The following is a 10,867-nucleotide window of genomic DNA, read 5'->3' as shown; positions in this document are numbered from 1 at the left end:
TTCCAAAATACTATCCTAAGAATTATATGTTTATTTAGCTTCAATCAGAGCAAAAGTATAATCACTTACTTAAGTAAAAACAGTTACTTAAAAACTAAAAACGAGAGGTAAGTCAAAGTACTTTTGAAGAGAGATCAGAAATATCAGGTTTCTTGTTGTGGTCCTGGATGTTCAGTAGCAGGCTCATTTGAAGGTGGAATGAAGCCTAGAGGGAACTAACTCACTTCTACTTTCAGAATGTGGGAGTGGGGGGAGGAAATCCAGCTCTTGGGGGAAGGTCATGAGGAAAACACCTTCATGCATAGACATCTGGCATTGAAATAAATGGAGGGTTTAGCAGGCCCAATGGAAAATAATCTCCAGGCGCTCCATACCTGTTTCCTGGAGGAGGTAGAGGGAAAAATGTTCCTCTTCTCATGAACTGACTCCTTGGGTCCACTGGAAACAATTTACCTCTGACTGGAGGGAAAGGTGCCAAAATGAGCCAGAGCAAGTTGCTTTGTTTTCAGCAGGGAGAGATGAATCGGTTACATTGGAATCACCAAGATTTACTTTGGTCTCCTTTCTACTGGATTGATTTTCTGAAGAAAATCACTTTCTGTAGGTCTCCAGCTCTTCTGCTGTATGGCCGATCTCTTCTTTGACCTTGGAAACTTTCTCCTCTTGTTCCACCCGGTAATTTTCCTCTACTCTTAATTTCTCATGGAGTCTCATCATATTTTCTTGATAGCATTCCATGCTCACTTTAAATTTCTGCTGAAGGTTCTCATTCTTACCTTCAAGCTTGTGTATTTTCTGACAGCAAGTTTGCCTGCTCAGTTGTCAGACTTTCAATCTGTTCTCTCAGGTCTTCCTTTGCTTTCTTCACTTCGGATAAGAAAGTGCAAGTTTAATATCTTTGTCCTTCTAAGGTTTCTAAGGAGGCCTTTACCTTAGCACCATAAACCAGGTTCTTCAAAGCTCCTTTTGGCTCATCATCCAAGTGAGCACCAATTCCTGGTTCACTCCTAATTCTCCATTCCAAGTTACCAACATCTGCTTGGGCTCCCGTGCTTGGAGAAGACCTATCTTTCATCTTCAGCAAGTGTTCATTCAGAGACTCCATGTGATTTTCTTATCACTTAGAACTTGTTCTGCATGGACTTGAGAGTCTTCCAATGTAGTGTTCTCTTTACATTGGAAACGTCCTTGTTCCCTCCATGCTGCAGTTTCTCCTTGTAAGATCGGTTTCTGACTTTGCTGAAGCTAGAAACTTTCATACAAAGCCTCTTTCATTGCCAGCTGAAGTTCTTCCTCACTCATTGAAGCAGTTTCAAGTTTATTTTAGCTTCATCTATTTGTGATCTGAGGGATTCTGATTCACCTTCTAGGGACTTTATCCTTCTCAATATATCTGCCATGATTTCATCCTGTTTACAATGTTTGGCCTTCTGTTCTTTTAGCTATTTTTCTAGTTTTCTATAAAGAGTCTTTCATCCACATGGCTAGGTTTGGACCTATGCAGTTTTTCATAGGTTGCCTCCAAATTTGGGGCTTCTCTTGGAACCTTCTCAAAACTGCCACGCTTTAAAGTTGACTCTAAGCCTTCATGCTCTCTCTGGACAAGGCTGACTTTTTCAAGCCATTCCCATTTTTCTTCAGTTCATCCAGAAAGTTTTAGAGCCAGCTGTTTTTCTCTTCCCACATAAAGTCTGCTCCTAACAGACTGAAAACTTCTCCACAAAAACGAGAGAAGAGCAAAACATCCAATAGCTGTACACATCACCAACTCCCAAGGAACGCCATAAGGATTAGGGCCTGGATTCATGTCTTCAGACAATGCTGCCACAACCCTGTGAACTTCTTCCAGGACCACCCCCTAGTAAGGCTGAGGGGCAGTCCTTGGCGCCTCCATCATGCCAAGACTGCTTTGGCTGTTGCCACCACAACCACAGCCTGCCCAGGCTTCACCATTGTACATACAGAAAGTACTCATAGGAAGCCAGTTGACATGACTCTGGTTTTCCCAGAAGTGTCTGTTCCTATACAAGAAAAAATCCAAATATCCTGAGTTGTGGTTTATGACTCTCAAGAAATTAACATAACAAAACAGTTAAATGTTGTGCATACACATTTCTTACACTATTTGTAACTGTCCCATATGAGCTAACTCAGTATTAAATTAATTTTTCCAAACACATTGCACCATTATATCAGAATCACTGCACAGACATTTACCCTCTAATTGTAGCTGTCAGAATATCACTGGTTGAAAAAGACCAATTGTTACTTAAAAATCAATGTGGAATGATTTGGGCTTTAACTAAAGTGTTGCTAGGAAAGATTCTGTCTCCTCTTCAGTCTACTACAAACTTGTTCCTTTTCCCCTCACAATCCCTGTATCTGCTTGAGAGTCATAATTCATCCACCTAGATAGGTGTGGTGATACACACCTGTAATCTCAGCAGCTTAGGAGTCTGAGGCTATTCCAAATATTTTGGGTCATGGGATAAGAGTGACTATATTTTATCCTTTTGCTTACATGTATTTTGTAAATTTTCTAAAATTAATATCTATTACTTGGTACAAGAAAAATATATTTTACACATCAAAATAAATGCAGAGATAGTTAAGTTCTAGTGCATGACTATAATTCCAGCAACTTGGGGTACTGAGGTAGGAGCATCAGGAGTTTAAATTTAGCAAAACTCTAAGCAACTTAGCCAGACCCTGTCTCACAATAAAATTAAAAAGGGCTAAGTATCTGGCTCAGTGGTTAAGATCACCTGGATTCAATCCCTGGCACAAAAAAAAGAAAGAAAGAAAGAAAAAGAAAGAAATTTATATCCCAAATGCTGAAAAGGACCCTGGGAATGGCCCCATTTCTCCTTTTTTACCCTAACCCAAATACCTTCTCTAGAATGTTCATTGATCCAAAGACAAGAGTAAATATTTGCTTCTATTCTACAATCAAGGTCAAATAATTGAGTAATAAACTCAAAGATAGAAAAAAGTCATATGTTAGACACTTTTCTCTCTTCCTAGGCATGATGTATCAACTACTCAATGGGCTCAGAATCTTTATTCCTGATTAGGTCTTCATAGAGCTGGAGACTCTTCCTTGTGGATATCATCATATACTGGGAGGTTTCCTGCAGTCACTATCCCCATGTTCATACCAAATTAAAGGTACTAAAAAGAAGCATGAGGCTTTCCAGTGATGCATTAAATCAGGGGACACAGGGATTACAGTTTAGGCCATAGTCTCCACTTGCATGAATAAAATTTACAGCATTCAAGTTGTGTTCTTTAATCCCAGTATCAATGGTGAAGGTGTTGGGGTCAAAGATGATGTCATGTAGATTAAAGCCCAGGTTTTTCCTAAGTAAATGGTAGTCTCCATTGTATCTACTGATTTTGATGTCTGTTTCTGATAACCTGGGAAAATAAAAAAAATATATTTTATATTAAATAAAAAACAAAGTGTCATCTACAAGAATAATACATTTCACTTGCTGGAAGCACTAAAGTGTCAATACATGGATTTCTCAGAAATACAAATTCCATGCAGCCCCTAAACAAATAATTTCAGAGGAGGAATCCATTAAACAATCCATGTGTGTTTGTGTGTGTTTGTGTGTGTATGCACCCACACCTACGCACACACATATGTATATATATTTAAACTTGAATCAGAATCTTGTTATGTTATCCCAGCTGAACATCACATGTGCTCTCTTGCCTAAATCTCCAGGATGCCTGAGACTTCAGGAATTCCCTATTGTAACTGGCTCCCTTTGTATGTTTACCTAACAATAGTTAAGAATCTTCCTTCAAAAATCAATATTACATGCAAATAAGTGGCATATTTAATCAAGAGGCTTCTTAAAAATAAATGATACATTTTTAAACACAACTAAATGACTAAAAATAAGTGCATTTCCCTCTTCTGACCTTCCTTCATGTCCTGTCACCCAGGCAACACTGCCATTGCTTTCTTGGGTTTTCCATAGTAATACTCTATGCTGATTTGAGGATATTAATTTATTCCAGACCTTCCCACTAGAGAACTGTCTTTTTATCATGTACCTCAGCTTACAGATAGGAGAGAGGACCAGACTTCAGCACTGTTCCTTATCTTCTACCTTGGAATTAGGGCCTCCTCCTCTGGCTGGCTTATCATTTGCCCTTCCTCCATTCAATTCACCCACACTGCTCCTCTCATATTCCTAAAACCCTCCAACCAGTTACTTCTGAGTCCTGCTGTTTACTTCTGCCACTGATCTGGACACCCCAAGACATAGTTTTGTACTGCACATCTCTTGGGAATCTGGCCAAAGTCTCCTTTTCCGAAGCTGCTGCTTTTATCACATTCCAAAAGCCAGTGCCCACCATCCTTCCCAGATGCTCCATTCTTCAAAGAATCTCTTTTCAGAAATTGTACTGTTATTGAAAAGATTTCAGATAGTATTCTTATGCTGTTGAATTCTTTCATTGGTATAATTTTCCAGATATTAGAAAATTAGCTGAAGTCACATGAATAATTTTAAATCTCTTGGTAAGTAGTATACTATTTTTCACAAAGATTGTGCCTGTTGCTATTCTATAACATATGAATTTTATTTTATCAGCACTGTACTTATATAATTTTAAGTGTAAAAAATTGTAAAGAGAACACATTACCTTATTACTCTAATTTAAATAACAAATTAAGATTTTTTTCTTTATATTTGCTTTTTATTTGTGGTCATATGCAAATATTAACTGGAAAAACCTAATCTTAGGGAAGATGAAGCACTAAATAGAACCAATAAACAAAGTCTTTGGAAACACAGGCTTTGGAAACACACATCAGTCTTCAAGCCAGGAGGACTAGGGATGCAGATATGACTTCATCAGAGTCTTGGACATATGAGATTGGGTCACTGTGAAGTGGGATGAAATGATGAGATGGGGAATGCCATACCTAAATGAGAAAATTTCTGCTGGTATGAGAGTCACCTCTAAAGATTTAAAACAATTGAAGTCAAGCCTCACCCCAGACCAAGTTAGTGCGAACCTCAAAGGCAGAAGCCCAGGGCTGTATATATTCTTTAAAAGCTCTGGCAGTAAATTCCCTTCCTGAACAGAGTGATTCTGCTTCACTCCTGCTTAAGCACTACATGTCTTTAAAGCACACAATGTTTGAGCCTTCCTCTAATAGCTGACCATGCTTCTAGCTTAATTGTGAAACAAGCAATCATGGAGTACCTCCCCAGTCAACCAGCAGGCACTGGTGATGCACTCTTCACTCTGCATTCTCTTCCACTTCCAGTTTGGCCCTAAGTGTTTTCACTTATCATCTAAATTACAGAAATAAACTCCAAATCCACCATATTTCTTTTTCTTCTTCTTCTATTCATAATATTGATTTAAAAAAAAATTGGGATCATTTAACTTTTTTTCACATTGTTCCATCACCTCATTCTTTTTAACTGCTGCAAAATTTAAGCATTCCACTACTAATCACTATTTAGAGTATTCTCAAATTTGGGTTATTATAATGTTACAATGAATGTGAACACATATCCTTTACATACTGACTCTATTACAAGATTTCCAAGAGAGGATTAATTGGAAGGGATAAAATTTTCAATTGTTTTAATTAAATGAAATGATACAGATAAGTATTTTTTGTGAAAGTTATGTGAAGTACACAAAATAGCCATGTAATGATCACCCACATGTATCACCCAGTCAAACCATAGATGCATTTGAAGCTTCTTATGTGCCACATGCTGATTCCATGGCAGGAATATTATGACAGTTATAGTTTATCAATCTTTTGCTTCTGTTTGATAAAATAAACAAACATTATTTCTGTTTAAAAACTTAGTACCTTTTCACAGGCTGACAGGCTATTTGTATTCCTTTTTATAAAAATTGTGCATTCACTTTGTTTCCTCTTTCTGCTAAGTTTACTGGGGTGTTTTTGTCTCTTGGCTATAGAAATTCTTTGCATATTAGTGATATCAACCCACTGCTATTAGTCATGTTACAAACAGTACCATGTTTTCATGATATAATGAAGTTCTATATTTTAATGTAAATATCTTTTCTTTCTGGTCTTTTAAGTTGGTGATATCTTCTACAACACAAGTTTAAGTTAGAATTTTACTATATAGTCTTTAGAATTATTTTTATTGGGGTTGGGGATATAGCTCAGTTGTTAGAGTGCTTGCCTTCCATGGACAAGGCCCTGGGTTCAATCCCCAGCACCAAAAACAAAACAAAACAAACAAACAAATAAAAAAAGACCAGACTTATTTTTATATTTAAAATATTTAATTAGTATAGACTTTAGCATATGGTCAGAATGTAGTTAGTGCTAAGTTTGAGGGACTTTCATGAGGTGGTGATATCATAAGAATTCTTTACAAATGGAACATTGTTGTCTTCATTCACTGTTCCTCACTGTGAGAATGGGTCTGTTATAAAAGCAAATTCCACCGTCTCTTGCTTTCTCTCATGCCCTCTGACCTTCTGTCAAGAAATGATGAAGCAAGAAAGCCCATACCAAATTCAGTCCCCAAATCTTAGACTTCTCATAACCAGAACCATGAGCCAAATAAACTTTTGTTTATAAATTACCAAATCTGTGGTATCATTAGAACAACACAAATTTAAAGAGGGATCTGACTTTACTTTCTTCTCAATTCATAACAAGTTGTCCCAGTTAGTGTTTACTAAATAATTCGATCTTTCTACACTGATATAATGAGTCTGTTCTATGTCAAACCTTCACATATGCATATGAGTATGTACGTTTGTGGGGAGACAGAGACATGTGTGTAATGTACATACAACCACTTCAGAATTACTTTTCTTCCACTGTCATCTAATCTGGGTGACACAGTGCAGCGAGGTAGAAATAAAATCACTCACCTGTCCTTCATTGAAAGCCATAATCACCATAGCCACTCCAAACTTCCTAACCTTCCTGGCTTTCTCTAAGAAGCCCTCCTCTCCCTTCTTCAGACTAATGCTGTTGAGGATGCCCCTTCCTTTGGTAGCAATTTAACCAATGTCTAATCACAGCAAAATTGGAAGAGTCAATGCACGAAGGGTACCTAAGAGAAATGCAAGAAAATAAGAGTGTCAAGTTACCACAAATCCTCTTTCAAGGAAATAAACAAATAATCATAGTGTGTGGACTATACTGACACGATTTTAATACACTTGTTCTTTTAAAAAATATATGTGTTTGTTATGATTATACATGGCAGTAGAAAACATACATAAATTGATTATAACTTCTTATTTTTCTGGTTGTATATAATGTAGAAACACACCAGTCATGTAATCATATATGTACATAGCATAATAATGCCCAATTCATTCTATTATCCTTTCTACCCCATATTCCTTCCTCTCAACCTAATTCAAAGTACCACCATTTTCCCTACATCTCCCCTCCCCTAATTGTGAATTAGCATGTGCATATCAGGAAAAAACATTTGGCCTTTCCTTTTTTGGTATTGGCTTATTTTGCTTACCATGATACTCTCCAGCTCCATCCACTTAACCTGCAAATGCCATAATTTCTTTCATCTTTAAGGCTGAGTGATATTCCATTGTGTATATATACCACATTTTCTGTATTCATTTGTCAGTTGAATAGTATCAAAGTTGGTTTCATAGTTTGGCTATTGTAAAATGAGCTGTTATAAACATTGATGTGGCTGCATCACTATAGTATGCTGATTTTAACTCCTTTGGGTAAAAAAGTAAGGGTAGGATAGCTGGGTCAAATATGGTTTTACTCCAAGTTTTCTGGTGAATCTCCGTACTCCATTCCAAAATTGTTGCACCAATTTGCATTCCTACTGGGAATGTATGAATGTACCTTTCTTTCCCCCACATCTTCGCCAACATTTATTGTTGCTTGTAATACACTTGTTATTAAAACTCAATATTCTTAGAGGAATTTCAGTGTCTTGTATCAACACTTTATGCATGAGCCAGGACTTTCTAATTCAAAGAACAGAATGGAATCAGTAAGATCAGTTTCCAGGTTTCAGCAGTAGTTTAATTTTCAAGTGTGTTAACTCTGAGGCAAATACCTCAAGTGACATTCAGATATTCCTGGTCTGACTGAGGGATTAAGGTTTAATCTCCATTCCTGTGGAACAACACTCTAAGATATATAAAGAACTGAAAAATCTTAATACCAAAAAAAAAAAAAACCCAATAACCCAATCAATGAATGGGCCAAGGAACTGAACAGATGCTTCTCAGAAGAGAATATTCAATCAATCAAGAAATATATGAAAGAAAATGTTCAACATCTCTAGAAATTAAAGAAATGCAAACCAAAACTACTCTAAGATTTCAACTCACTCCAGTCAGAATGGCAGTTTTTAAGATTCAAACAACAACAAGTGTTGGTGAGAATGTGGGGAAAAATGCATACTCATACATTACTGGTGGGACTGCAAATTGGAGCAGACAATAAGGAAAACAGTATGGAGAATCCTTATAATACTAGGAATGGAACCCCCCATTTGATCCAGCTATCCCACTCCTCAGTTTATACCTAAAGAACTTAAAATCAACACACTACAGGGATACAGCCACATCAACGTTTACAGCAGCACAATTCACAACATTTAAATTGAGGAACCAAACTAGATACCCTTCAGTAGATGAATGGATAAAGAAAATTAAGTATATATACAAAATAGAATATTACTCAGCAATAAGAGAGAATAAAACCATGGCATTTGCAGGTAAATGGATGGATTTAGAGAATGTAATGCTAAGTGAAGTTAGCCAATACTCCAAAACCAAATGCCAAATGTCTTCTCTGATATAAGGATGCTGATTCATAATGGGGATGGGAGGGTGAGGAGCATGGAAGGTACAGATGAACTGTAGATAGGGAAAAAGGGACAGGGAATGAGAGGGGTCATGGGGCTAGGAAAGTTGGTAGAATGAGATGGACATAATTACTCTAAGTACATATGAAGACATGAATGGTGAAACTCTACATTGTGTACAACCAGAGACATGAAAAATTGTGATCTATATGTGCAATATGAATTGAAATTCACTCTGCTGGCATATATAACAAATTAGAATATTTTTTAAAAAAATAGAAAAAAAGCTGATTAACTTCAAAATATTTAAAAGAATTTCAGTTTTTCTCTTTAGGAAATAAAGTTCTTGAATGGGAAGAAAATGAGTTTTAATATTAGAAGGAACAAGTAGATCCAATATTTAACAAATGCATTTAACTAAAACAAGGACAACAGTGAAAGACACAGAGAACACATTTTTTTTTTCTCATTAGTGCCTCTGTAACAAGGAAAGTGAAAGGAGGCTTCGAGGAAGGATTCCATTGGTACAAAGAAATGAAACATGGAGACTACTCTAGGCCCCATTGTGTAAGTAAGTCATTCAAAAAATAATTTTAAGTGACCACTATGTCAAACCCCACAGAGATAGCATTAAGACACACAGGTCTCTGGCTTCAAGATAAATGATTGAACAAGAGATCTTGTAAAAACACTAAAGTTAGAACATAAGAGAAGCTCAGAGTACTTTGAAAGAGTATTTCAGGGGCACTAATCTGTCTATGAGGCAGTAGGAATTCAGAGGGAGCATTCAAGGCACAGGTTTCAATAGAGTAATTAGAAATTCCCTAAAAGACACCTTCAAGGACAGCAGGAAAAAAACAAACAAACAAACAAGTGCTCCACCAATTTTCTCTTTACCAGCATGCTAGTAATGAGGTTTGCTAGGAAGAGGGTCAAACACAATGAGAATATCAGACCAATTTTTTAAGTAATTTGGTGACAGCATGGTGTCCAAACCCTTCTGGTGAGAACTGGCTAGCAGAACGTTTTGATGCTTTATCCTTGATGGCCAAAATATGGCCTCCAATAAATTGTAGCAGATCAAAAAAAAAAAAAAAAAAAAAAAAAAAAAAGAGAAAAATAACTATAATGATTGGAGCACTTAGTAATAGTCTCTTAAGTGATGAGTCCTTCAAAGCTGATAAGAGACCACCACCATTACAAATCACAGACCAAATAGAGTAGGTGAGAACAGCCCATTTAAAGAAACCAGGGCCCAAAACAGCTCACCTTATCAAGGTACCCAGATTCTGAGGTCAGGCAGCTTTTTTGCAACTAGAAATCAGATAAATAACTGGCTACACCTCTGATTCTGATGACTTTCAATGGGACATTGAGATTCTTTGCATCTTAAATTCTCAAAAGGTCTACTGCACACAGAAAAGTGGCAACTGTTTTTAGTAAGAAGTTTTTGTTTTTTTCTTTTTCTTTTGTTTGGTGATATTGAGGATAGAGCCATAGGGATGCTCTACCACTGACCTATATCCCAATGTTTATATTATTTATTTTGAGGTAGAGTCTATAAAAATTGCACAGGCTGGCCTCAAACTTAATACTCTTGTCTCAGCCAGAATTACTGAATCATAATCATAAACATGTCCCATGGCACCAAGCTCATTTTTTAATTTTTGTACTAGGGAATAAATTCATGACCACTTTAACACTGAGCTATATCCTCAGCCCCTTTTTTATTCTAAGAGGGCCTTTATAAGTTGCTGAGGCTAGCCTCCTGAGTTGCTGGGATTATAGGTGTGAACCACTGTGCCCATCATACTACTGAGCTCCTTAGTAGGAGTTTTAAAACACAAATTAAAAATTCTAATTCAGTGTTTACCACGAGACATAATGTAAGCATTTGCTGAAGTCAAACATAAGAAAAAGAAAAACTAATAGTCCAACCTCCTATAAGTTTTTTTGAGGGGGGAGGGGTAATGCTTCACCAATGAGTCACACCCACAATCATTTTTATTTTTTATTTTGAGACAAGATCT

The 10,867-nt window shown here is 36.7% G+C and overlaps 1 pseudogene; it reads right to left on the bottom strand.

Moving 5' to 3' along the window:
• Positions 1-591: 591 nt before the first annotated feature.
• LOC124094101 (cTAGE family member 9-like) lies at positions 592-1,894 on the bottom strand (annotated as a pseudogene).
• Positions 1,895-10,867: the final 8,973 nt, after the last annotated feature.

The sequence above is a fragment of the Marmota monax genome, unplaced genomic scaffold, assembly GCF_021218885.2.
Source record: "Marmota monax isolate L192 unplaced genomic scaffold, Marmota_monax_Labrador192_F-V1.1 WCK01_AAM20220418_F8-fsc00255, whole genome shotgun sequence".
NCBI classification, from domain to species: domain Eukaryota; kingdom Metazoa; phylum Chordata; class Mammalia; order Rodentia; family Sciuridae; genus Marmota; species Marmota monax.
Note: the sequence above shows the minus strand (reverse complement) of the source record. Positions and strands in the feature narration are given on the sequence as shown.